At 43.5% G+C, this 23,625-nt stretch overlaps 1 protein-coding gene and 1 pseudogene across 1 annotated transcript in view; one reads left to right on the plus strand and one right to left on the minus strand.

The window, feature by feature from the left end:
* Window positions 1–23,625, plus strand: part of LOC124857283 (caM kinase-like vesicle-associated protein) — a 109,750-nt gene that overhangs the window by 44,037 nt on the left and 42,088 nt on the right. The window lies entirely within an intron of this gene.
* On the minus strand, window positions 8,426–14,215 carry LOC124856549 (annotated as a pseudogene).

Consider the following 23,625-nt stretch of genomic DNA (forward strand, 5'->3'; position numbering starts at 1 on the left):
TTATTAATACAGTTAGGCCCAAATTAATTCATAGCCCTGACAGATTTAGATTTTAGAGCATTCTGGAGTAGCACAGCCGGAGTCACAACTTGAATCTGTTATAGAAGGGAGTTTATCTCAAAAACCTGGAGCTCATCACCAGAGATAAATCATCAAATTACCACTGAAAAAGGCAAACTGCTGCTCAGTAATTATGAGGACGGTTGTATTACTATAATGCCAAAACAAATTTCCCACTGATTATTGAGATTAGAATGAATACGTTTGAACAAACCGTTTTTTAAATAAAAAGTAAATAAGATAGTTCAATAAAACTGATACTACAATTGGTTTGTTTTATTTTGCTTTGAGAAAAGTCTACCTCATTTATTACCAGTAGCAAATGTCCTGTTAAAAGATTATTTTAAATCTAGATATGCGAAGGTATCAATAATCTTAGTCTTAACTGTATGTCACGAAGTACAGCTTTCTGCATTCATTTAGAACTCATAAGTAAATTGATCCCGCTGGATGAAACTTGGGATTGTCTCACCACTCGTTGGCAGTCATATTTTTACCATGCTGTGCATTCAGTGAGCAAATCATTAAGATTGGCCTCTTTTTTCAATGTAAAGTCTGTTTACACCAATCCATATTTTTAATCCGCGTGAATTTGCTGTGCTCTGAGAAATTCTGCTGAATCCTTCTCCGTTTATTCCTGTGAATGGATCAATGAGCTTTGTCGCTTACTCAGAATGAAATGCTCCCGAGTTGTTCTAAATTTTGTATCAACCATCCCGCCCCCTCCCCGAATCGGCCTTCACCACACATTAATCGGATCAGCTCTATCTGTATCTGCGCATTCAGACAATGCTGTTATCATCCCATGTTTTCCGGTCAATGCGCTCACAGGACTTTCTTGCATCAGACTGAAATGACATAAAGGTACATGGCTTCTGACAGCAAAGACATTTCTTGGGTTAAAATTAGAAATAGTGGGTGATATTGTTGCAAACAGGAAAGGACACAGATGCTCAGACTACAGTATGCACAGATATTGTAGGCATTAAAGAAAGGGGCTCATCGGCCTGGGGATGAATTGTCAGCAGCTGTTTTATCAAAAATCAGATCCTGGCTGCTGGACACTAATTTATATATTTAGTGTAAACAGAAGGACTCTTGGGTAGCTGTGCAGGAGGTCATAGAAAACATTAGCATTAAGATCGCCTTTTAAGCAGGATGTTCTCTCTGCTGACTAACTCATATTTAAATGACATGGAGATTCATCACTTTTATTATTTTAAGCTATTTTTAAGGTACTGGTAAGGTTTTTTTTAGAACAGTGGTCATTAGCATGTTTGTTTCAAAAATGTGTTTTTAAAAAATAAAAATCCTAAGTCATTGAACTTTAATTGTATACAGAAAGGAAACGAGATTTTTTTATTCATTAAAATTAATTCTTTTTAGTTACACAAAAATGACATTTAAGTTAAAAATCTAAATATTCTATTCACTATAGAATTGAGAATCCCCTTAGTATCACACCAATATGTTTCAGTGAACAAATAAGTAAAATAATATATCATTGTTTAGGTTTAACTTAAAGAGAGGAGGGTTGACTAACACTAGAAAACAATGTACCTTTTTATGCTGGAGCTGCTTATTCTTTTAAGGTGTAAACATGTACTGTACTATCATATTGCATTAATTTCAAAAGTTGCAAAGTTCTACACCAGCAGAAGAAGACCACCCCGTTTAAGAAATATTATGTAATGTTTGGACAGGCACCTAAACAAACAGTTTCTTGATCACAACAGCTTGTAAACATTGCATGATAAAGTAGCTGATAGTGTAACAGCTGAAAACAAGCAGAGCAGAAAGTACTTCAGACTAGAAGCCAGGTCTGATGCATCTTGGTTGCATAATGGTGTTATGTGAAAGAGGATGTGCTGTGAGCAGCATGCCTTTCTTACTCCACTAATTCCACGACCCTGGGTTGGTTGAGCTGTGCGCATTTGTTTATTTTTTTCTACTGAACTGTTTAATAACAATTTAAACCATGATGTTTCAGTACTGTACTTTTCTCAGATACCTGATCTTTTAATATTTCCAGATGGTTTATATGAATCCTGCTTAAAATGACGGGTGCAACTGCCTTTTCCACAATGCTTTCAAATATTGATCAGAGGTCAAAAATGCCAATCAATGTCCAAACACATACTGTTTTTGAACACAGAAGTTGTTTTACTGTGCCTTGCAAAGGTATTACCAGTTTGACTTTTTTGCAGTTTGACTTGTTATAACCTCAAACCTCATCTCATTTTATAGGGATTTTATGTGATGAACAAACACAAATTAAATGATAATTGCAAAGTTGAAGAAAAGTAACTAATTGCTTTTAACATTTTTTACAAGTAAAAGTGTGCACAGAGCACTCTGAGTCCTCTAACATTTGCTGACGAGGAAAAGCATACCAACAGCAGGATGCTGCCACCACCATGTTTCAAAGTGAGTATATGGTTGATATGCAGTGAATCATTCCCAATGGCATGTATTTAGTTCTATTACCTTTACATCTCAAGGGTATGACAAAACTCCAAACCTACCAAGACATGGTCATCTACATAAACTTACAGGCCAGGCAAGAGCATTAATTAGAGAAGCAGCGGAGAGACCCATGGTAATCCTGGAGGAGCTGCGGAGATCAACAGCTCAGGTGGGTGAATCTGTCGACAGGGTAACTAACAGTGGTGTAGTGTGTAGACCACAGATCTTTGAGCGCAAAGAATAAAGCCATTGTGGAAAGAAACCCATGAAGGGACACAGCAAACAGAGGAGGGTGCGTAGGTCAGATGAGACCAAAAATATACTATGCTATGTATATAAAAAAAACAAACATTAAACATGACACCCTGAACATCTGTACAGTAGCCTGTATTAGTGGTAGTAACATGTTGTGGTGATGTTTTCCATCAGCAGGGACAAGGACGCTGGCCAGAGTTGATAGAAAGATAAATATAGTTAATTGCAGGACAATCCTGGAATGACCCGCAATTTTCAGCTGGAACTACAGTGGAATGGTCTAGATTAAAGCATATTTATGTTTTTGTGTCTCTGTGCTAACCCCCCCAGTTAAAAGCTGTCCTCAGCCAAACATAGCAGAAGCATAGTCCATGCTCAACGAGAATCCTGACAAGGTCTCCAACCTCATAATAGACTGGATGATGCTTCAGATCATCGTATTTCTTTTGCCTCTTATGACTCGCTGACAAAACCATACGAGCATGATCATGCGCATCCTGAAGCGAAGCTCCCAGGTCATCTGAGTAAGATGTCTCTGGTTCATCCACGCCTTCCCATGAGGGTTGGGTAATAAGATCCAATGGAGTGTATATATATATAAAGGTTTGGACACAACTTCTCATTCAAAGAGTTTTCTTTATTTTCATGACTATGAATATTGTAGCTTCACACTGAAAAAAGCAGCTAAGTAAAGAAAAAATTAGTGGCCATCATTACTTTAAGAAATGAAGGTCAGTCAGTCTGAACAATTGGGAAAACTTTGAAAGTGTCCCCAAGTGCAGTCACAAAAACCATGAAGCGCTACAAAGAAACAGGCTCACATGAGGACCGTCCCAGAAAAGGAAGACCAAGAGTCACCTCTGCTGTAGACGATAAATTCATCCGAGTCACCAGCCTCAGAAATCGCAGGTTAACAGCAGCTCAGATTAGAGAACAGGTCAATCCCACACAGAGTTCTAGCAGCAGACACATCTCTAGAACATCTGTTAAGAGGTGACTGTGTGAATCAGGCCTTCATGGTAAAATAGTTGCTAGGAAACCACTGCTGAGGACAGGCAACAAGCAGAAGAGACTTGTTTGGGCTAAAGAACACAAGGAATGGACATTAGACCAGTGGAAATCTGTGCTTTGGTCTGATGAGTCCAAGTTTGAGATCTTTGGTTCCAACCACCGTGTCTTTGTGTGGCGCAGAAGAGGTGAACGGATGGACTCTACATGCCTGGTTCCCACCGTGAAGCATGGAGGAGGTGTGATGGTGTGGGGGTGCTTTGCTGGTGACACTGTTGGGGATTTATTCAAAATAGAAGGTATACTGAACCAGCATGGCTACCACAGCATCTTGCAGCGGCATGCTATTCCATCCGGTTTGTGTTTAGTTGGACCATCATTTATTTTTCAACAGGACAATGACCCCAAACACACCTCCAGGCTGTGTAAGGGCTATTTGACCAATGGGGTGCTGCGCCAGATGACATGGCCTCCACAGTCACCGGACCTGAACCCAATTGAGATGGTTTAGGGTGAGCTGAACCGCAGAGTGAAGGCAAAAGGGCCAACAAGTGCTAAGCATCTCTGGGAACTCCTTCAAGACTGTTGGAAAGCCAGTTCAGGTGACTACCTCTTGAAGCTCATCAACAGAATGCCAAGAGTGTGCGGAGCAGTAATCAAAGCAAAAGGTGGCTACTTTGAAGAACCTAGAATATAAGACATATTTTCAGTTGTTTCACACTTTTTTGTTCAGTATATACAGGGGTGAGAGTGAGCTGGTACGGTCCGGTACTGCGTACCACTAAAAGATTCTGTGCCGGTACGCAGTACCAGTTACGGCTGCAACAATTCCCGAGCACACAAAGAACATCAGATCCGCTACCAATAGTCAGTCTAAAACACAACTTAATCTGTTTATAAATATAGCTTTTCTCCCCTCATTCCAAATTGTTTCTGAACTGTTCTGCTATGATGGAGCCTCAATGCTCTTGCTTTGCTTCTTTCCCCTCGGAGCTCGAGGCTGTTGTGAACAGCCAGCCTTTAAAACGAGCACCGCTACGTTTAATGTCTGTCTGCTCGCTGCTAAATACCCCAGTTAAAAGCAAAGGGAGAGTAACCAGTTGTGGTTCATGTTATTTTGCTGAATTACAACAATACAGTACAGCTCGAAAACCGAGATTTCACATGCACTACACAAGAGCTCATGCGTGCTTAACAATTAACACACACACACACAGACACACACACATATATATATAGGGTATATATATAAATATATATATATACCCTCAGTTTTAGACCACAATAATTTATTAGTATGGTGTAGGGCCTCCTTTTGCGGCCAATACAGCGTCAATTTGTCTTGGGAATGACATATACAAGTCCTGCACAGTGGTCAGAGGGATTTTAAGCCATTCTTCTTGCAGGATAGTGGCCAGGTCACTACGTGATACCGGTGGAGGAAAACGTTTCCTGACTCGCTCCTCCAAAACACCCCAAAGTGGCTCAATAATATTTAGATTTGGTGACTGTGCAGGCCATGAGAGATGTTCAACTTCACTTTCACATTCATCAAACCAATCTTTCACCAGTCTTGCTGTGTGTATTGGTGCATTGTCATCCTGATACACGGCACCGCCTTCACGATACAATGTTTGAACTATTGGATGCACATGGTCCTCAAGAATGGTTCGGTAGTCCTTGACCCATCTAGCACAAGTATTTGGCCAAGGGAATGCCATGATATGGCAGCCCAAACCATCACTGATCCACCCCCATGCTTCACTCTGGGCATGCAAAAGTCTGGGTGGTACGCTTCTTTGGGGCTTCTCCACACGGTAACTCTCCCGGATGTGGGGAAAACGGTAAAGATGGACTCATCATAGAACAATACATGTTTCACATTGTCCACAGCCCAAGATTTGCGCTCCTTGCACCATTGAAACCGACGTTTGGCATTGACATGAGTGACCAAAGGTTTGGCTATAGCGGCCTGGCCGTGTATATTGACCTTGTGGAGCTCCCGACGGACAGTTCTGGTGGAAACAGGAGAGTTGAGGTGCACATTTAATTCTGCCGTGATTTGGGCAGCTGTGGTTTTATGTTTTTTTAGATACAATCCGGGTTAGCACCCGAACATCCCTTTCAGACAGCTTCCTCTTGCGTCCACAGTTAATCCTGTTGGATGTGGTTCGTCCTTCTTGGTGGTATGCTGACATTACCCTGGATACCGTGGCTCTTGATACATCACAAAGACTTGCTGTCTTGGTCACAGATGCGTCAGCAAGACGTGCACCAACAATTTGTCCTCTTTTGAACTCTGGTATGTCACCCATAATGTTGTGTGCATTTCAATATTTCGAGTAAAATTGTGCTCTTACCCTGCTAATTGAACCTTCACACTCTGCTCTTACTGGTGCAATGTGCAATCAATGAAGACTGGCTACCAGGCTGGTCCAATTTCGCCATGAAACCTCCCACACTAAAATGACAGGTGTTTCAGTTTCATTGTCCAACCCCTGTATATGTATATATACAGGTCCGTCTCAAAATATTAGCATATTGTGATAAAGTTCATTATTTTCCATAATGTAATGATGAACATTTAACATTCATATATTTTAGATTCATTGCACAATAACTGAAATATTTCAGGTCTTTTATTGTCTTAATACGGATGATTTTGGCATACAGCTCATGAAAACCCAAAATTCCTATCTCACAAAATTAGCATATCATTAAAAGGGTCTCTAAATGAGCTATGAAACTAATCATCTGAATCAACGAGTTAACTCTAAACACCTGCAAAAGATTCCTGAGGACTTTAAAACTCCCAGCCTGGTTCATCACTCAAAACCCCAATCATGGGTAAGACTGCCGACCTGACTGCTGTCCAGAAGGCCACTATTGACACCCTCAAGCAAGAGGGTAAGACACAGAAAGAAATTTCTGAACGAATAGGCTGTTCCCAGAGTGCTGTATCAAGGCACCTCAGTGGGAAGTCTGTGGGAAGGAAAAGGTGTGGCAGAAAACGCTGCACAACGAGAAGAGGTGACCGGACCCTGAGGAAGATTGTGGAGAAGGGCCGATTCCAGACCTTGGGGGACCTGCGGAAGCAGTGGACTGAGTCTGGAGTAGAAACATCCAGAGCTACCGTGCACAGGCGTGTGCAGGAAATGGGCTACAGGTGCCGCATTCCCCAGGTCAAGCCACTTTTGAACCAGAAACAGCGGCAGAAGCGCCTGACCTGGGCTACAGAGAAGCAGCACTGGACTGTTGCTCAGTGGTCCAAAGTACTTTTTTCGGATGAAAGCAAATTCTGCATGTCATTCGGAAATCAAGGTGCCAGAGTCTGGAGGAAGACTGGGGAGAAGGAAATGTCAAAATGCCAGAAGTCCAGTGTCAAGTACCCACAGTCAGTGATGGTCTGGGGTGCCGTGTCAGCTGCTGGTGTTGGTCCACTGTGTTTTATCCAGGGCAGGGTCAATGCAGCTAGCTATCAGGAGATTTTGGAGCACTTCATGCTTCCATCTGCTGAAAAGCTTTATGGAGATGAAGATTTTATTTTTCAGCACGACCTGCTCACAGTGCCAAAACCACTGGTAAATGGTTTACTGACCATGGTATCACTGTGCTCAATTGGCCTGCCAACTCTCCTGACCTGAACCCCATAGAGAATCTGTGGGATATTGTGAAGAGAACGTTGAGAGACTCAAGACCCAACACTCTGGATGAGCTAAAGGCCGCTATCGAAGCATCCTGGGCCTCCATAAGACCTCAGCAGTGCCACAGGCTGATTGCCTCCATGCCACGCCGCATTGAAGCAGTCATTTCTGCAAAAGGATTCCCGACCAAGTATTGAGTGCATAACTGTACATGATTATTTGAAGGTTGACGTTTTTTGTATTAAAAACACTTTTCTTTTATTGGTCGGATGAAATATGCTAATTTTGTGAGATAGGAATTTTGGATTTTCATGAGCTGTATGCCAAAATCATCTGTATTAAGACAATAAAAGACCTGAAATATTTCAGTTAGTGTGCAATGAATCTAAAATATATGAATGTTAAATTTTCATCATGACATTATGGAAAATAATGAACTTTATCACAATATGCTAATATTTTGAGAAGGACCTGTATATTGATGGAGTTGTTTCCAGAAACTCCTGCGTGCTCGTTTGTTTTGGAAAAACTAAGTCATATGCTATACTGTTTTAGTAAAACTAAATAATAAAAGGAAGCACAGAGTCTGCACAGTTTCTTCTGCCCGGCCGGGGAGAGATGTTCCAGCTGAGTCACCCAAAACATTTCTGACTTTTCCTCCCCAGAACAGGGTTTTTATTCAAAAGCAAGGCGTGTACAATTACAAAGAAAAAAGACATATTTTTAGCTGAGTGTCAGTTGAACTCTTACACCTGGCATTCATGTGAGTAATATAATCTTTGATACCTGTAAAAAAAGAAATTAATAGAGATACAAAAGTTTTAGTTCAGTTTTTTTTTTTTTATTCAGTATTTTACAAGTGGGAGGGAAGTCTCTACCACTTTCAGTGAGAGGGAAACTCAATCACTGCCGCCTCTTCTCCTGATGTTCTTTCTCCTCTTCAGCTACCAGGTGTAGACTGACCTGGAGCCTTGCGTTCTCACCCCTGGGGATTATTCTGCCCCTTCAGTGGGGTGAGAAATCTGATCTTCTTTCCCGGTGTTTCCTCTTAAGTTTTCCTGGACCTCAGCGAGGGATCTCTGCGGAGCGTCTGTCGCTGTACACTGACTCCAGTGGTACCAGGTGTCGAATTTACCATTGAGTCTCACCGCATGTGAGGTTCTTTCTGTGACCTGGAATGGACCGGTCCACCTGGGTTCTGACCACTTCCTTTTGATCACCTTCAGCAGGACCCACTGAGCTTCCGAGGTGGTGGTGCCGTTTCTGGTCTCTGGTTCTGCTGGGACCTGTTTAGAGAACGCTGCAACAAGACTGTGGAGAGATCTGTAATAATCACGGTGAGACATAGACTGTTCACATTCATTTAGAAAAGGTAGCCTGGTTCGGGGACCTGGAAATGGTCTCCCTGTCTGCAGTTCATGTGGAGTCAGACCATGCCTCTGATTCACGGAGCTTCTTACAGACATCAAGGCTAACGGCAAGGCTGTGACCCAATTCATTTTGGTCTGTGCACTGATTTTAGCCAATTTGGTTTTGAGGGTCTGATTCATTCTTTCCACCTTTCCCTGGGACTGTGGATGGTACACTGTCCCAAAGGAATGTTTAAGTCCCAAAAATTTCTCCACTTCTCTGAGCTCCTCGTTCTTGAAGTGGGTGCCATTGTCTGATCTTATTTTGGCTGGAAAACCATGTCTGGGAATGTAATGATTTATTAAACACTTTACCACAGAGTTGCTGTCTTCTTTCTTTGTGGCCCAGGCTTCTGGCTAACCTGTGAAAGCATCCACACACACTAGCAGATATCTGAACCCATTCACTCTCTCAGTCATATCTGTATAGTCAATGATGATTTCTTTCCCTGCAATAGGATCCACTGGGAATTTCCCTGGCGCTGGCTTCAAGGTAGGTTTGGCATTGAACTGTCTGCATATTTCACATGAGTTTATCCAATGCACTGCCATTGGTTTTAAATAAGGATGCCACCAATGTTCAAGATTTTTCAGCATCTGTGTGGTTCCTTCATGCCCCATGCCATGGGCTTCTTCCAGGGCTGCTGTAGTGAGCCCTGGTGGCAGGATTGGACGTCCGTCTGGACTCCTCCAAAGTCCATTTTGGTCCTCACTGCCTCCTCTCGCCTTCCACATCGACTTTTCTTCTGGTGAGGCCCCCTTTTGTAGTTTCACTACTTCCTCCAGAGTGGGCTCTGGTGTCCACCCTACCTCTGAACACAACAATATATTTTTTGGTTGATACCCAGCACACTGCTTCGCTGCTTGATCTGCCGCCTGATTTCCCAGTGCTACTCTGGTATTGCTGCTGTCATGTCCTTTGCACTTGATAACTGCCACCTCCTGTGGTAGTAACAATGCTTCAGCCAACCTTCATTTCCTGTCCATGCTTAACAGGTTTCTGTCCTGCTGTCCTAAACCCTGTTCTCAACCATTGCTTTAGTTCAACATGCACTGCACCTGTGGCATAATGCTGAGTCTGTGTAAATGTTTATTTTTTGTCCTCCTAATATTAGGGCCGCTATCACTGCCAAAACTTCTGCTCTCTGTGCTGATTGTGTGTCTGTCAGCTTTTCCACTTTCACTGTTACAAAGTCCGACCCTGAGTCCTCCACCACTTCATACGCTGCTTTAAGTCCTTGTGTGTCATGTCTGAAACAGCAACCATCTGTATACAGATTTCTAGCATCTGTCAGAGATGTGCTTTGTAGGTCTGGTCTGATTTTTCATTAAACTCCACTTTTTCTGCACAGACATGTGGTTCTCCTGACGTCATTCTGTCTGCCATATTTATGCCCTCATGTGTGTATGTGATGTTAGGAGCTTCCAGCACCCTGCTCAGTCTCTGTTGTCTCAGTGGTGATAGTGTGAATGTCTTAGAGTTCACAAAAGCCACTACTCCATGCAATGTGAGAATGCGGAGGGAGTGTCCCATAACTACATGGGCTGTTTTCTGGATTATTTTAGCCATCCCTGCTGCATGTCTGGTGCATTCATGATGTCTTTGTTCCATGTTGTCCAACATAACACTTATGTACATAAGGACAGTTCTAGTACCCCCTTTTTTCTGGAACAGCACCCCATTTGCTGTGTGTGCTGTTACAGAAACATCCAAATAGAATGGCAGCGTGTAGTCAGGGTGTGCCAAGTGCGCAGCTTGAGATGAGTTTATTTTAAGAGTGATAAAGGTTTCTTCAGCTTCTGTGGTCCATTCCAAGGGGGCAGTGAGATTTCTCATGCCCTGTTTTTTCACTAGGTCTCTAAGGGGAGCTGTGAGATCAGTGTAGCTGGGGACAAATGATCTACTGTATCCTGTAAGGCCCGGAAATGACAACATGTCTTTCACAAAGAGTGGTTTTGGATGAGAAAGTACTGCCGATTGATGCGCAGGGGACATACCGGTCCCTGGCTGGGAGATCACCCTGCCCAAGAAGTCCACCTGTCTTCTGCAGATTTGAAGTTTGGCCTTACTGACTTTGTAGCCTGTCTTGGCCAGATGTGAAAGAACTACAGCAGTAGCCTCCAAATATTCAGTGACAGTGGGTGTGGCCAAGAGAATGTCATCAACATACTGGATGAGTGTAGTATGTGGTGTGAGTGGGCAGTCCTGTAAGGAGTCTTTAAAAACTTGGTTAAAGATTCCTGGGGAGAGAGCAAAACCCTGTGGCAAACGAGTGTATCGGTACCTATGTGATCCATAGGTGAAAGCAAAAATATCCCTGCATTCTTCAGCTAAAGGCAGGCAAATGAAAGCATTGGCCAGGTCAATGCATGTAAACCATGCATGTTCAGGATTAAGATTAGTGAGAGCAAAATAAGGATTTGGAACAGGGACAGTAGGAGTTGACAGTGATGCATTAACGGCCCTCAAATCATGTGCCATTCTCGATTTCCCTGTTCCTTTTTTCTCAACTGGTAAAATAGGTGTATTCCACGGGGAAGAGTCAGCCGACTCTAATACATCGGCATTCCACAGACCCTCAATTGTGTCCTTAATGCCCAGTTCAGCAGCGGGTTTATGAGGGTATTGGGACCTCCAGATTGGTTGATCAGAAATAAGCTGAAAAGTAATGGGAGTACAGTGTATGAGGCCCACATCCGTGAGACCTTCTGCCCAGAGTGTGGAGGGCATGCTCTGTACAACTGCAGCTGCCAGTGGGTGATCTGATTTTTCTCTACCATGTTGTCTGTCTAACTGTACATGTTCCAGGGTGCCTACATCTGTGGAATAATTAAGAATGCGATAAGTGTTCCCTGAAGGTGAATAGGAGAGGTTAGGAGTGGAAGAGAGATGCCAATCCTGAAGGGAGAGGGAGCATTTTAACACCCCCCCTAACTCACGTGCTTCATGTCCTGGATGGAGGGCTAAAGAAACGTGCGGAACGCCATCAGCCCACATTTCAAACCACCCTTCCTGTTCTTTGGATAACTGTACAGAGGCGACAACGCCTTCTGGAGCTACATAAATGTCAGTGGTGACAATGTCCCACGTCTTACCCTCCAGCTCATCAGCAAAGCTTTCCTGGTAGCATTCACAGTTATTTCTTTCATAAAACAGGGTGACATGCGGTGGGTCAGGGGGAGGAATATAGGGTGCCAGAGTGGAGATCCAGGATTTCCACCGAAGGAAGGAAGAGAGAACACCTCTGCACGCTGTGGTTTCTGGGTGTAGCAAGACCCAGTAAATGTCAGCCATAGGATCGGGTAAGGGCTGGATTAAATACTTTCCATGTGAAAAGTGTATGTTGCTGCCACATGAAAGTTGGGTGCCATTAGGAAGGTGCACCTGCAGTCCGTCTGAACCACACAGAATGGTCGCGCCCATTTTGATCAACATGTCTCTGCCCAGTAAATTTACTGGTGTGTCTATGGACACTAAGTAACTGTGGTTCAACGTTTGCCCTCCTATTTCAGTTCTTAGGGCTTGGTGTAAGGTAGGACCTGTTTAGCCCCAGAAAACCCCATGACATTGGTAGTCCTTGTGGAGAGAGTGTTGGGAGGGGCTTGTTTGATGGTTGAGCATGTAGCCCCAGTGTCCACTAGAAAAGGAAGACTTTGTCCATCCACCGTCACGGACAGTAAGAGGTCCTCAATCCCTCTGTCCGGGGGGTTCTGTGGGGACCCTCAGTGGTGGTCTGGCCAGAGACTGGGCTCATCCCAGGCTAGCAATTGGAGTGAAGGCTGCTGCTGTTGGCCTCCATGTGGCGGACCACCTCTCCCTCTGCGGGGGCGACCTGCTGGTCTTGCAAGTGGACCATACCATCCATTCTCTCCTTGAGGGTTCTTGTATGGACATTCACGAGACCAGTGGCCTGGCTCTTCACAATAATAGCACACATCAGCATTTCCCCACCGCCTTGGCGGTCCTCGCTGGAATCCCCTTCCCCTGGGCCCACCTCGTCCCCTGAAATGACCAGCATGCACCTGATGAGGACCAGAGGTCATAGGCCCCTGTGCCAACGTGTCCTGGTGGCCAGGAAATGGAGGAGCTTGTGGTGGTTGGGACACAGCACCTTCATACATTATTTTGGTGGTTTTATTTTCTTTTTTCTTTTCCCCTGCTTTTTGTTTTGCTCCAGCTAACTGCATTTTTTGTAACTGAGTCTGCAACACTTTGGCGACTGTGGCTCAGTAGGAAGAGTAGTTGTCTTGCAATCAGAAGGTTGTGGGTTCGATTCCAGATTCCTCCTGCCATATGTCGATGTGCCCCTGGGCAAGGCACTTAACCTCAAGTTGCCTACCGATCTGCGTATCGGTGTATGAATGTGTGAGCGTTAGTGAGTGCGATTGGGTGAATGTGGCGCTAGTGTAAAGCGCTTTGAGCGGTCTATATGACTGGAAAAGCGCTATATAAGTTCAGTCCATTTACCATTTAAGTTCTTCCTCATCCTTCTTATGTTCCTCTCTTATTTTAGATAGATGGTGAATTAAATGGCGATCCCACGTTCCACTATCAGCCCCTGGCAAATGAGGATTGTCTTCCATGTTGGTTTTAACCTGTGTGGGTAAGCCTCTCAGCACAGCATCTCTGAACCAATCCCTCTGTGAGCCCTCATTGGCTGGATTGGTTCCTGTTTGTGTTTGCCACATGGATTTGCATTGATCCAAATATTCTCTTGGATTGGTGTTTGGATTCCATTCAAATTTAGGGATAGTGCACCCCCTGGTTACAGGGTATAGGTCCCTTAGCGCGTCCCCTATCCACTGGGAATATCGAGTGAAAGGGTCTGAATCTAGGGCGAAGGTGGTGTGAGCTGTAGTTTCAACCTCTCTACAGGTGTGTGGTTTCATGCAACGTGCTGCAATCGCGCGGTAGTCACCTAGAGCCAAAGTGCTGCCTGCCGTCAGGGAATCTAAAGTTTGTAACCAAATAGAAGCCCCCTCAGTTATGGGTGGGATCTTGTCGCAGAGTGTGGTAAGATCCCCCAGGGAAAAAGGCTTATATTTGCGCTGGCCCCAGGTTCCAGACTGATGGAACAGGGGCATCTGGTTTTTATAGAACCCAGGCTCCCCTCTTGATGCCACCTTGCGGAGGAGGCGTGGTTGCATGATTTGAGTTTCTGGTTGGGGGGCACTGCGCTCAGGCGTGTCTTCTGGTGGTTCATGTAGGTTTGAGACGGCTTCATCATTTTCCTGGGCTTCACATTCTACACTAGGGGTGGGTGAAGCCCAAGGAGTAGATGTCTGTGGTGGAAGTGTGGCATCAGGCCGCCAGTCACCACACACAGCAACAGTCACTAAACCTACTTGCTTAGATGGGGCAGGTGTTGCCATGGTCATGCTTTGGGGTGAATAATCTGTGCAGGGTGAACGGGGTGAGGGATGGTGCTGAGATGGAGTTAAAGATGGGATGGGAATTGTTACACCATCCAAGATTTCTCGCAATCTTCTTAGCTTAAACTCATCTGGTTTTACTGGAGCATGAGAGCCAACAGAGAGTGCATCAGAGCAAGCTGAGTCAGTTACAGACAGAGAGTCTTGTGATTCAGATAAGAAAGAAATTAAGTCCTTTTGTTTTTTTTTTTGTGGAGCTGTAAGGGCGGGACAAGAGGTGAGAGCAGTCTGTGGTCTGGACAACCCACGGACAGTTACATGGCCTTCTTTGATGTCAAGTACAGGGTACAGCCCTGTGGGAGGAGATGTAGGAGGGGGAGGAGGCTGAGCAGACGGCGGGGGAGGTGCATAGGGCGGTGGTTTGTCAGCTGTTTCCTTATTCCTGTCAGTGTGCGGTTCTGTATGTGTGGTGTCAGGTTTATCAAACATTGCCTGTTTTCCTCCTGAGTCTGCTGCACCAGCTGTCTTACAACATATACCTGTTCCTTAAACGTTTTCCAAACTGGTGCCTTTGCACCCCAACATGAGTCATTAAACTCCCTGTCAAACTCTCCGTCCATCTTTCACACACTTTTATGTATTGTGGCCAGCCGGAAGATATGGCACGCTATGTCCCGAGTTTCCAGCCCCTTTGAGAATGTTCTAATGAATTCTCAAGACACCACAATAATTTACTATATGAAACATTCAGTCAACAGCAATCAATTATCTGTCCTTTGTTAACACTGCGAGGTTCGCCAGACAGATAACTGCATTCACAAAACAGCAATGAGAGTTTTGCTGACCGCAGCGCTCCTCTCCACTCAAACTATTTCTCACTCACTCCTCCTGACAACGTCTGTATCACAGATTATATTTTCCGTGAACAGCTCATGTATTTTTATGTGTTTGTGTTTTGTGCAACTTCTATTTTTTCTGGAATGCACTAAATGCCGTCCAGTTATGAGTAGTCTTGCTGAATCATCCTATTTTCAGCTCATAGTTCTCTCATGCTGGTCTTGCTACAAATGTGGTGGTGATCAGTGGACAGCTCAGCCCCTCTCTTCACCCGAGTGTCCAAAACATGTGGCCGAAGGTCTGAAGACATGAAAACAAAGTCGATCATCAACCAAGTGCACTGATGAACACCCTTATGCTTGAACATGGTGTTCATTATGGACAGAAGGCCAATAGTGACAACACTCAGATTCAGATCGGGGAGGCCATTCCTCCCGATCATTCCTATCCAGGTGTTACTGTCATTTCCCATGTGGAGCAGAATAATGGAGTCCCCCGGGAGGGGCACTATGCAGCACTCCCAAAAGGGACGCCAAGAAGGCCGGGTACTCTGCACTACCACTCGACTCATAGGCTGAAATGACAGTCAGAGACCTGTCCTCAACCCAAAGGTGCAGGGATGCAGCCCTCTCATCCATTTGGGTTAAACCCCAACCCGAGACGGCTGAGCTGAGGGGTAACAAACTGCAACAAACCACTCCAGAGTAGAAAAGAGTCCAGCCTCTCTCTCTCTCTCTCTCTCTCTCTCTCCCGAGGAGATGGGTTCCAGAGCCCACGCTGTGCGTGGACATGAGCCCGACTATTTCTAGTCGATATCTCTTGTTGGAGTCATCCATTTTCGTCGCACAGTTGAACATGCGCAGCTCCACAGACATCGTTGCTCTGACATCACCCGGGATTGAAAAACCTGCAGAAAATAAAGTTTTGTTGCCATTTCGAGCATGTCTCATGGGACGACGCAACGTAGGCGAATATCTGGAGAGACGAAAGCTCGCAGCCGAACTTTTGCTCCACAAGGCCATTCCCGGAAGAGCTTGAAAGCTGGAAATCTGTCTGATACAAGAAGGTCAGAAGATTCATATACCGATCGAAGACCACACCGACACCCGGCGCAGGTGAAAACCCACAAAGGTTTTATTTCCAAGGAGATGAGTTTCCTCCTTGCTGATTCAGTCAACTAAACGGTTCTTCTTATTTTCCCCTCCTGGACGGATGAGAAGTTTACAGTTTTTTTCTTGAGTTGATTACGGACGCATGATCCCCCTCCCTCGTTTTTCTTCAGACCTGATCTCTCCTCAACCGGTGGAGAGAAGAAATCAACGTCAAAGTAATTTCGTTCTTTTCATAATATATTAGATAGCTACATTTAGAAGTCTGGACAGGTTAAGGCATAGTTAAGATGATTTAGAATCACCAGTAGTTAATCCCAGGTATCAACTTGTTGCATGCAATACTGATTGAAGTGTTTTATGCTGAGCTGTTTTGATTTGCTGTGCAAGCGCTGCTGAATCGTGCGTGTTCATGTTTTGTCCAGCTGATCCCAAATCAGTTAGAAGTTGGACTTTTAAAAGGTTTTCATTCAAAACAACTGCGGTCTGGGCCTCGCCTGACCACTCCTTTGTTCCAGTTTTATTACTGGAGCTTTTCCACTGAGTTCCCCCCTCAGAGTTTTATGACTCTTTGTTCGAGATTTGGGCAATCAGCTGCTAGAGGCTAAAGGGGCGTGGCCCCACCGTTTTAACAGCTGATCGCTGCAATCGAGACATCAGCACACCAGGAGGACTTCTCTTTCCATTTAACCCAAATTACACATTTTGTCCATAAAATTGCTGGTTTGATCTTCATAGACACTCAATGCGCATATATTTTTATTTTATTATAATTGTTAGGGAGTCATTTTTATTCCCTTTGTGTAGAATAGTGCTTGTTAGTTAGGTGAAAGGTTTTGGACCAGAATAATGGTATATCAGAATTATTTGGCTTCAATAAATCTTCATATATATAATTAAGAGAAGTGTTTGTATTTATTTCATGCAAGAGTGATTTATCTGTCAAAGCAAGGTCGAAGTTCCCCCACCTTCGGTGAAGCGGTTGAATAAAAAGTGACATTTTGTGGTTTTGGTTAATAATTATTAACACTTATTAATGATGAATAGCTAATTGTAATTATTAAATAGCTTTGAGCCCATAATCACAACACCAGAAGACATCTCCGATTTCTTTTCGTAAGTAACTATTTTTGGTTAAGAAATTAATTTTTTTATTATTTATTATTTATTATGATTTTAAATTATGATTCTTGATATATAAATATTAATTAATTAATAACCATAATCCTTACACTCTCGGCCTCCCGAACAAGCTCAGGCTTCTTTGCCCCCAGTGAGGTGACATTCCACATCCCTAGAGCCAGCGTAAGCATCTGGAGATGGGGCCGCCGAGGTCTCCACCTTCGTCCGCTGCCCGATCCTCTTTGCACCGTTCCCTCATTGTTCCCCCTGCAGGTGGTGGGCCCGCTGGGTGATGGCCTCGTGTCTTCAATTCAGGCTTGGCCCGGCCAGGTCCCGTGAGGAGCAACCCGGCCACCATGTGCTCTCCGACGAGTCCCGACCCCAGGCCTGGCTTCAGGGTGGGACCGCACCCGAACCGGGCGACGTTACATGCCTCGATTGTGTGGTCCTCATGAAGGTGTCTTCCACCGCTAATTGTCTGGCCTGTCACCCAGAGCCTGTTTGCCATTGGAGACCCTACCAGGAGCATTTAAGCCCCAGACAACATAGCCTCTAGGATCATTCGCGCAGTCAAACCCCTCCACCACATTATGGTGGCAGTTCAAGGATAGGTGTTTATATTGATATTGATGCTAATGGTATCATGAATGTCTCTGCTGTTGTTTAAAACTATATTTGATTTTTTTCTCCCACTTCACAGTTATGCACTAATTTGTGTTATCACTTAAAATCCCTTTGCAACATTTTTTATTGTCAGAAAAGTTGAACACTTTATCAAAGGAGGTGATGGTGAATGATGTAGCATCTCTGCTGTGGATTTCTATAAACTGTTCTTTTCCAGAAATCGTGAGTGATCGATTCCCAGCACCAGCCCAGGTTTTAGCACTGGGACTGTTTTGCTTGAATTATCAATGTTGAACACCAGTGTGAGAAGGAGGCTCATGATTAGCTGGTGGCTGCTAAGGAATGGAGTTTATTGCTTTTTTTATGTGATACACTACATTAAATAAAATATCCACACAGCAGAGTTAAAATGGCCTCTGGCAAAGTAAGTACAGCCTACTATTACTATTCAAGCAGTTGTGGCAGAGTCAGCTAATCTGCTGGTTTGAGTCACTTCAATAATTGATGAGACTCAACTGCATATGTGCAATATGTACAGCTAATCCATTTGAAAAACGCAGCAAATAACCTCTTTTAGTGAGCACTAAACTTATAGGATATTTCTGCTATGGCTATTGTTACAAAAACATTATCAAACCACCAAAGATATCTATGATAATTATGGTACAACTGTGGCTTTAACTGGTTAAAGTTTAGTAATTTCACCTCTTCTTCTGAGCTGCTGCAAGGAACTGGGCTAAAATATGTCCTGTGGAGGGTCAAACGCATGGTTTTGCTGCTTTGAAATATTGCTATAGAGATGCTATGACTTGGGCTGTGAAAAATAAATGGGTAGTGTTGAATGCATTCACCCAAATACTGTAGTAGCCACTGCAGTATTTTCTTATTCACAGATAATGCAGCAATGTGAGTCAGACAGAGTGCAGTGTTTGGAATGAATGATGACACAAAAGGCATGATTGTTCTTTAAAGGCTCCTTAATGGTTTAATGTTCCTGGCATGGAACAAAACCCCTTTCTTCGGTGCTGTCTGACAAATGAGAGATATAGTATATCCTTTAGAAATGTGTGTTTTGTGAGGGCTGCGCTGACACCGACTGGCAGGATAGTTCACTAAACTGGGATTTGACGAGGGCTAAGGAGAGGAGGATGGTAACTATTAGAGCTCTGCCAAAGCTGCCATGCTTCTGCTCTTAGCACACTGCTAAAAAAGCACCTCAGGACTCAGTGATTTCTTCAATACAAGAAAGACATGAATCACAAGCCCAGTGAGACACACAGTGAAAAAGGAGACTGCCAGACACGAATAATTAACTTCATTATGTAGGCACCCACTTTTTAAAAACCTTTACCACAATCTTTATTCTGATCTAACCCTACTCTTGCTGTGATGGAGGCAGCTTTCTGTGTCCTCATGTACTTCCTCTCTGTTGCTCTTACACGTGTTTTGGTGCCCTAGTTAGTTCATGTCCATGTTTCTCTGCTGGTCCTCCAAAGGCTGAAACAGCAAACCTGATATGCTGCATTGCAACTTTAATCAGAGCCCCTTTAAAGAAAACTTTTATGTCAAAACTCCCAAGAAGCCATTTGTACTTAAAAGTTAGAGGTAAAAAAAAAATTTATTCACATGAGGTGCTTTAATGAGGCAGAAGGATGAAGATAATGAATGGGACTTTTTTTTAGAAAGGCTACAAGGGCACCGAAATGACCCAGAAATAAACTGCCTGGCTTTAACCTGGATTTAACTACGCAAAAAGGTACAAGCCTCCCATTGGATAATTACTGCATGGGCGATTATGTTTCAGCTGGCAACAAGTTATTTAACCCCAACTGGGGCAACGAGTTGCTTCTCATTTCTTAAACAACCATGGTCGTGTAAAAAATGTCAGTCTGTGTCAGACGGGTCAAGTCATTGGCATGCATCAAGCAGAAAAAAAATCTAAGGAGATTGCAGAAACTACCAAAAATGGGTTAAGAACTTGTTGTGGTGCGACATTTTGGACTTTGTTGGGGTTTGTGTTTTGACTTTAGTTTGGTTTTCTAGTCATGGTTGTTTGTTTATTTCCTTCTACTGCCTCCTAGTGTTTGTTGTTTTCTCTCCCCTCGCACCTAGTTCCTTTTGTGGATGCTTTCCTATTTCTTGTTATGGTTTTCTTCTTCTTCTTCTTCTTCCTCGTGTAAGAGGATTTTGAGTGGAAGAGCGGAGGAAGAGCGAGAGTGAGAGTGTCTTTTGTTTCTTTCTTTTTGGGTGTTTATTCTAAACTGTTTCACTGGGTGTTGTTTATATTGACTGTTTAATTGATTTTTGTTTGGTGGTGTTTTGGTGTTTGTAGTTCGGGTGTGACCGTCAGGGTCTCTTCCTGACTGGTCGACGTCTTAGGACGCCATGGTGAGTGGTGGCACAGGAGGTTTCTCCACGCTGACGCAGAAGAACGGCATCAAGGTGGGTGCTGGTTCTCCGTGCAGCGTGGAAGAAGTGTGTTTGGCTGTGGGGGAGGTGATTGGACATGGGTCAATCAGGTCAGCAGCTCGCATGAATGGGGCTGTGGTTTTGTTTGTAGAGAAAGTAGAGCAAGCTCAACAGTTAGTGGAAGCGGGCGTTTCTGTGGATGGTCTGTTTCTACAGGTGTCGCCGCTCACGCTACCGGCAACCAAAGTAACACTATCAAATGTGCCTCCTTTCATTGGTGATGATTTTTTGATAAAAGAGCTGTCTCGGCACAGTAAGGTGGTGTCACCCATCAGAAAAGTTCCGTCAGGGTGTAAATCACCTTTGTTAAAACATGTAATTTCTCGCAGGAGACAATTGTTTATGATATTGGATCGACGTGATGAGGAATGTTGTGGAATTTTCTTATCAAAGTGGGTAGAAGTTGACTCATAACAAGAGAAAATCCGGACTTTGTCTTTATAAGTTTTATTCAAAGGCATTCAGCGTTTGAATGACTCTGTCACTGAGGTTAGTCAGTGAAACAGAGCTCCGAACGCCATTTACACACAGTATTTATACCAGAACATGACAGTGTTATCTCAACTTCAAAGAGTCTGTGTTTTATGACCCCAGACCCTTCTCGGGTTCAGAGGTGACAAGGTTACCTAGGAACAACCATCTACTCTCCCCGAGGCATCACCCTAACAAATGGCCTTAACCATTAAACTTCTGATAATGGCTTTTACAGCTTCCTCCACTAACACAGATGTTCACAGGAGTAAGATAAAAAAGGTGATACACTGTGGAATGCTTACTGCAAGAATTTCCATCACACTCCTTTCTTCTGATTACAAGATAATCACAACTAAAGGAAAATTCTTCAAAACCATCACCCCTCTCAGCTAACACATAATCCAAAGCCATTCTATTTGCAAACTCATCGTTCTAATAGCTTAGGCTGATTGAAGTATAAGTTGTGACTGTAGGTAGTAAGTGAGCTAGATAACATACTCCAGACCAAGTAGCAGGCAGATACAGATATAATCTATTTCCACACATCCAACCCATGTTCTGAGGACATGAGTACCCATCTCATAAAGGAAAAGTAACAAAAACCCTGGTTAATTTACCTGCCTGGCCATACAACTAACCTCCATCCGGTAATGCTGTAAAATGAAGAGTTAACACAAAGGGATCTGGAGCCAAAGATTCTGAAATAGTAAAAGGATCAGTTCTGATAGGACATGACTCAAATTTATGTCTTTTGATTAAAGCACATAAAACAGATATAATAGCTTCGCAACCTACTGTCTTCCCAAGGAAATAAGGTGTACTTTCCTCCTGTGTAATACAAATATCTGGATATATAATCTATTACCCCGAATTCTATAAAGAGTTCCCACTAGAAAATGTACTAACATTTCTGCTTTCCCGTACAGTATAATTCCTCATAGTTTTGATGCATCAGTTGCCACCAAACATTATCAGTATGATCATAGTAGTCAGGAAAGTGATGAATCTCTCTTCGAATCTGCTGATGAGTATTATTAGTCAGATTAACCACACATTGTCTTTGCTGTACCTTTCCCAAAATGAACACAAGAGTTATAAAAATACTTGCAATATCAATCATTAGCATCAGAACAGACCACCTTCCATATAGCTGCATCGTGACCTTGAAGTGGTATGTCCTTTCTTCTGATACTGAAAGCAAACAGTTTTTTCCAAAGAAAACAAATTATAAACAAACTTAAAAAACAAAACAAAAAAAAATCCTGCTGTCTCTCCTGAGTGGCTTCAAGCTGCCTTGTTACCAGTCTGGTACAGGTGGGTGGTCGTAGGAAGCTCCTCTAGAAATATATTTAGAAACAGGAACTCTAACCTGCTGGAAGTTAAGCTTCCATAGTCCAACTAAACAACAGTGGAAATGAACACATTCAAATTTGTAATAATACCATAATGATAGATATCAAGCAATAACCATAAAAGTTAGATAAAAGCATCCGAGATTTCCTCCTCAGAGTCAGTTTCGCTGTCAAAGTGAGAGAAAATAATTTTGCTGACCCTCACTGTCCAGGCAAAGGAGCCCCTAGTAGCCACCAAATATTAAGAAATTAAGGAGAATAAGCATCATGGCGCATATTTGACTGTCTCTCTGTTGCAGACGTCGCCAGTCCATCATCCAGAGAAAGGTTATGTGCAATGTGCAGAGGTCTTCCCTGTATGTTTCCTATGTGTCTCTCACTGTGGTGTGTGTGCAGTGAGGCAAATGACCTTATGATTTCTAACTTTCAGGCAATGCGATGGCCTTAAGTAGATTCTGAAATAACGTTGCACTGCCCAAGGGATTATTGTGCCCTTGTAAGAACAATGTTCTTCAACCACCTCTTCAATCACTCGCCAGTGATCAGCTTACAGTTCTTTGTCTTGTGGTGGTCCGCTGTCCTCACACCTTTCAGGCCGTGGATGATCCAGTTGGAAGATGACTTGTCCTGGAAGCCAGATGACGCTGGAGGAGCTGGAGCTTTCCTGCAGCTTTCCTGGGTGTCTAGTACGATCTGATATGGGCCATTCCAGCCCCGGACTTCCTGTGTTTTCTCCTAAATTCTCTGACCAGAATCCAGTCGCCAGGGATAAAGGACTGGAGGGTGGAAGTGGCTGTTTCTGGTAATGCAGCCTTCACCATCTGTGAAACTTGAGAAAACACAGTGGACAGGTTTTGACAGTAAAACAACATCCTATCTTCACACAAAGATGTGGGAGAAAATGATCTTGGCAATATCCCCATGTCCAAATTAGGAGACCTGCCACACAGCACTTCAAAAGGACTGAGATTTGCCTGTGTCCTTTGTCTCAATCTCATATAAGTGAGAACAGGGCCTTCACAACACTTGGCTAATTTTCAATTCAAAGTCCCATTCTCAACCCTAAGTGCTTAACTATATGAACTTCATCAGAACATCCAACAAAATCAAAATAATTGATCTTCAGACTTCACCTGATATACTAGCAGTGACCATCAGCTAAATATTCTGAATATCAAAAATGTGACAGGATGTTTGAGGAAGGCCTGATTACAGGTCATTATTTCCATAGTTTCAGAATACCCAAAAATAATTTCAAAAATGGTCTAATGTGTGGAGATGTAAAATTTCACAAAATAATCAACAGCATACTTTCAGAGAGGTTTTCAGAATGTGGTCTTAGGGAGCTATGCACCATTTATATAAACAAAGTACAACGTCTCTCTCGCATTGTCACTAAGTCCTCACTGGAGGTATGAGCTAC

Source organism: Girardinichthys multiradiatus, chromosome 20, assembly GCF_021462225.1.
Source record: "Girardinichthys multiradiatus isolate DD_20200921_A chromosome 20, DD_fGirMul_XY1, whole genome shotgun sequence".
Lineage (NCBI taxonomy): Eukaryota > Metazoa > Chordata > Actinopteri > Cyprinodontiformes > Goodeidae > Girardinichthys > Girardinichthys multiradiatus.